At 44.5% G+C, this 5,430-nt stretch overlaps 1 long non-coding RNA gene across 1 annotated transcript; it reads left to right on the top strand.

Annotated features, from left to right (window-relative positions):
- The first annotated feature begins 1,085 nt into the window (after positions 1-1,085).
- Positions 1,086-5,228, top strand: LOC144167292 (uncharacterized). Its single transcript, XR_013321925.1, has 3 exons — positions 1,086-1,188; positions 2,497-2,588; positions 5,141-5,228. It is a non-coding gene; the product is annotated as an uncharacterized LOC144167292 (long non-coding RNA).
- The last annotated feature ends 202 nt before the right edge of the window (positions 5,229-5,430 follow it).

Here is a 5,430-nt window from a genome sequence, read left to right on the forward strand (position 1 = left end):
GCAAAAGGGTACGAATATAGGAATTTATTGCCCCCAGGGTACATCGGAACCACCGAACCCCCCCCCCCTAAAAAAAAACATCACGGTTTCTCAAATGAAGCGAATTGCCTACAGGTTAAAAAGCTAAGCGCAGTAGACGTGATTGACCCGCTCACCTACGCCGTGACGTGAGCTTACAGGAACAATATTATCTCGCCACACGATGGTCCTACACATACTGATAAGCTACCATAGAGGACAAATCTTACTTTCACATTCCAGAGACCACTGACAACACGCCCGGCAAGTGGGTACTCGCACGATGCTGCTAACGAACTGAACGCACACCGGCATAAATCTTCCGTTCAATGCCGGCGTCACACTTACACGGATGCTTATCAGGTAGGGCGCAATCCCGTCTCAACAGTGTTTCCTGGTTAGAACCGCTATCACGCATTGCAGCTCGTTACTACACATTCAAACAACGGCGTCAATAAGGGGTAAGATACCAGCGCTACAGGCGGCTGCATTACACAACAAAACGAGTGCGAAGCTGCGGCGGATTTGTGAAGCTTACGCGCGAGGAAGGAATATCGTGAAGGCGGTACTTTATAGGACCGCACATAAAAAGAAGAGAAGCTTTTGTTAATAAAGCCGCTGAAAATTATGATGAATTCTGCAATTATTTTGCAGATTTTTAGCAATTTAAATGTGCAAGTAATTGAGATGCAACTCACTGATTATTTTTTTCAAATTTTGAAATCTGGGAGGCAGTGAATGCCGGGAAGCCGCGTTGCCGCGCGCGCTGTGTTTGCCTAGGTGTTACTAGAGCCACTAAATAAGCTGGTGTTACTAAACTGTTTCCTTTTTTGTGGTGTTACGTTTAGCTGAAACCGTCCTTCCGTGTCGACGTCTGTGGTTAGCTGTGCCAGTGACTACAGTAGGTTTTCTGTCAGCAGCGATAACGCTGGTAGTGTGTGTGAAAGAAAACTGAAAAGTTCGTTGCGCTCTCAGTGGTGGGTTCTCGTTCACTGTAGCGCTTTTAGTGTGAACAGTGTATTGGTGAAATGGCGCCTGCAGAAGTTCGTCGAGGCGACAGAAGTGGCGTTTGTCTGAAGAAAGAGGTGTGCAGCTTATCTTGGCTCCCAGCTCGAACACACGCGGCTTTGAGAAAATGGTTCCTTCGAATTCTTCTGGGACACACTTCAGGTGAGTGTACGCTTAAAAACTTTCCCTGCCAGACTATGAACTTCCCGTGAGGTTTGACGCAGAGGTGCTTTTTTTTGTGACGCACTACTTACGTGTGATTCAGATTACGTGCACCAGAAAATGTAAAAATGTATGGTTAATCAGCATTGCGCCGTGTTCGCATTTCTTAGTTGGTGGCGAAGTAACTGCCTCCTTTCCATTAGTATTCTGATGTGTGGGCCTTCTGGCTAAATAAATATCGTCAAAACTCCTCACAGACGCTTCAGTTATTAGTAAGTGAATCGGTGTTTTTGTCCCTCGGCTTCCCCTTCACCTTAAACAAGGGTGAAATGGTCGCAACAATCAATACTTGTTGAGAGCACCAGAAAAATCGGCCCATTGTTCGGTGTACACTGTTGAAGTTTCAATATTGGGGGCTTCATTAGTCTGTGGTCATTGTGTGGCCGTTACCCAAATAAGCCCATGTGTGCTTACAAACAGTAATTGTTGGCTCACCTGGAGGCCCAAGCATCTTCATTTATAATGCCACCCCCCACCCCCCCCCCAAAAAAAAAGTGTTAAAATTTCTCATGTTTGTTTGTCGGCAGTGCTTTATAGTAGTCAAGACTGTTAAATAATCCTGCTTAGAGAAATGGGAGGAGGGTTGAGTAGATAGTTGCTTCTTAGTTGCTTCTTATTCCAATTCAGTACGCCCACGTATAAGTGCATGGGTTGAGTGTGAAAGCCTACGAGGTGAGTATAGTTGATTTGAACACTGTCTGCTTGGTGAAGAACATGTATAAGTAGACAGGCTGAGTCAACAGGTCACAAGCAGTTAGGCAACTTATGTCGCTCCCTTCTGCCATGCTTCCAGCATCACTCAGCAGCGCACTTGCGCCTGCAGGCACAATTGCGCTAACCTACACCTCCTGCAGAGGTGCAAAACTTGGTTTGATGTAAAAGGTAGTTTTCATGGTGTCTACCTAAACGCCCTAGATTTGTTCAGTTTATGTATGCACAGGAAGATTGAGTGAACAGATCAATATATTCATGTCTGCGTCAGGTTAATGTGTGCAGTGCTTTAGCTGAGTGCAGGTGGTTGATATTGCTGTGGTTGCATCAACTTCTCTGTTATCAGAAATGAAGTGGCAGTGCAACACATGTAGTGCACTCTCTTGTTAACAGAGATACTGTCTGTACAAAGAGTCATAGCTTGTTTTTGCATGCATGATGCTTGGGAGGCAATATTTCTCTGCAATAGTATTCTTTTTTTTATTGTGCAGGAAAAGGCCGTGCCCACTTCACTGGAGCTTATTATTTGTACTGCAGGCGGTGCTGGAGTGTGTATAGCAAGAGAACCTGGCAGGCATTCAAGGCTGGCTGAGGAATTGCCCCTTCAAGCTTTGGAATGCCACCAAAAGGTACAGCAATCTTGTATTTTTTCGGCATGCTCTGCATGCTTTCTGAAAATGCACTTCCTAAATCAATATGAGCTGTATCAGTATTAAGCCCAAAGGGATTAACCTATATAAAAAGTACACACTGTACGATTAAATGATAGCCAAGCAGGAGGATAACAGGCTGAGCACCAAACTTGTTCTTTGAAGAAGCAACAACACGTGTACTTCCCATCATTACTCTCAACAGCCAGAACACACTGTCGTCCTCGTGTTCCCGTCCTCATGTAATCATGCAGTAAGTGTATTTTTCAAATTATAAAGAATCAACTAGCCAGTACCTTGTGTAACTTAACGTTGTAAGATCTGCAGTGTGCCTTATAGCAGTACACAGTAAGGCTTTAATGTTGGAGTTGTGTCTACCAGTGCTTCTTTTTTTATCGCATTTTTCACTAGGAAATCCACCTAAACCATCTTTGAATAGCATTATAAAAAATCTCCCAACTGTCATGCTTTAGGTGCATGTTAAAAATCCCCATTAAATTATTCGGTAGCCTTCCACTACGGCATGCCTGATAGCCGAGATATGTCCTTGGTGCGTAAAACCTTCCATATTTTACACGGTGTATAGCCATTAGTAGGATGTGATGGAGTTTGTTTCGCACTTCCATTTTTCTCTTATAGCGCCAATGACAACACATTTGTCCAGTTTTATTGGTATCTTGTGCAGGAATAAGTGGAAATCATACATTTTAAGTTAACATTTACCACAGAGTAAAATGGAGTAAGTTTCTTGAATCTGTTGGATGTTGAGATGAACGATTCCCACAATGAAACGAACAAAGTTGCAAGAGAACATCTCAGATATAAGCAAATACAGCCCAAAACATTTTTACATTTGTCGGAGTCAAAATCGTTCAGCTTCTTGCCCCGTCTCATAGGGTTATTATGCACTGGCCTCTCGAGTGCTTGCTAGCACGGGAGCAGCAGCGCAGATTCCATTTGTATGGTTGGACAGGCGCGCCTACAGCGGTGCGGATAATGCGGTTCATTTCGTGCTAGCTCAGTCGTCCCTGTTGCCTGATTTTATTTTTTCTTGTGTTGCTTCAAATGACCATGGCTAGAGTTACAAAAATTTTGGCACTCAAGCCTGTGGTGACATTTTAAAGGAGCACTGACACGAAAGTTTTATGTTACACTTTTATTGCTTTTATCGATGCCTAATGTTCTGGCGAAGCAGAAAAAGCACTTCAAATACTTTAGCGCGCGATAAATAATTACATTGAACAGGCTGAAAGTCGTTTGTTTCAAATTCTCGCGCTTTCATCCCGAACGGCGCATATGGCAGAATCCCGGCCTGACCTCACCGCTTTGTGCGGACGTTACCGGCGCCTGCTTGAGAGTGTGTTGCGCCCTCTCGCCGCTTGTGGGGCTGCACGTGTTAAGTGACTTCACGTGTTTTTGATGACCGCTGTCGCGTCACTTCTTTTGGCTTCACGGGTGATGTCACGCTGATGTCCATGTGCTGAGTGCCGCTCCACCCGCTGCTCCGTCGGCGCGATAAATGAGATCCAATTGAACTATGTTCTTCGCGTCGCAGGCCGCTCACATTTCAGCCAGGGTATTCTGTTGAGTGAAGGAAGCGAACTGTGCAATAATATAACGCCGAAAATTGGTGTCAGTGCTCCTTTAAGTGGTAATGGTGTGTGAGATGAGGCACTGGTGTTAACATGACATCCATGCCTGCTGCACGCTTGTGGAGTGTGAGGCAAGTTGAAGTGCTTGAATGACACTTGTGATGGCTTGAAGACTCGCCTTCCTCAGTCTGAGCTAGTCAAGCTGAGGGATTGTGCGAAACCAAAACTTGTGAAGGAAATCATCGCAGGGTGTGCATGTGTTCAAAATTAGGCGCTGCAGTGACGACCCACTGATTTGGGCAGACAAAGAGAAAATTGTGAACAAAACAATAGCCAAAGGGGAAGAAATTTAAAACATGGTTAAGTAGCACACTAAAGATGGGACAGCAAAGAAGACCACAGAGGACCAGCGCTAATCCTGTGTGGTCTTCTTTGTTGTTCCATCACATGTATCACAGTTCGAACCAACTTGCGCAAATTTGTGCTGTGAAGAAATAGTTCAAAGCCCACAGTTTATGACAAGTGACCCTCTACAGCAAGCTCACCTTAAAATTCTCAAACAGCCCAGGTTGATTCTAGGTACCAAGTCGGGCTCACCTCATGCCCATCTTGTCAAAGTAGCGGTGGCCTATAGTAGCCAAAACATTGCACTGCTAAGGCCACAGATCCAGGTCTAATCCTAGCAACAGCAGTCACTTTTGTAGTTGAAGCTATAAACAAAAATGCCTGTGTGTTGAGTGTCTGCAGGTGACCTAAATGAATCTAGAGCCCACCTCCTTACGCGGCTCATAGCCTCATTACGTAGCTTTGACACAATAAACACCCTAAATTTGCATTGTTTGTTTTGTTGTCAAAGTATAGCTTTTAAATAAAGGGAGAATGCTTTCTGGTTTTTGTACGCACATGATTAACACTGAGACCAATTTTGAATTTCTGCAGATGCGGTCCGACTGATGGAAACTATGGACTTCCCTTCAAGATGACCTGCCAGCCATCCAAGGCTGGCTCAAGAATTGCCTAGCCAGGCTTCAAAATGCTTCAAAGAGGTACAGGACTTTGAAAGTTTATTTTACTCACTCTGCATGTTTTTTAGAGGTCTGGCATAACTGAATCAACCTTGGAGAAAACAAAAAGTCACAGAATCCAGTGGTTATCCCGCATTTGCATCAGAAGTAAAAGGCTCACTAGTTCCGCTCAAAACAGGCGGGAAACGTTTTCTTTTCTACTTT

This window comes from Haemaphysalis longicornis, unplaced genomic scaffold (assembly GCF_048455015.1).
Source record: "Haemaphysalis longicornis isolate Haplotype H1 unplaced genomic scaffold, Haemaphysalis longicornis Haplotype H1 scaffold_2, whole genome shotgun sequence".
Lineage (NCBI taxonomy): Eukaryota > Metazoa > Arthropoda > Arachnida > Ixodida > Ixodidae > Haemaphysalis > Haemaphysalis longicornis.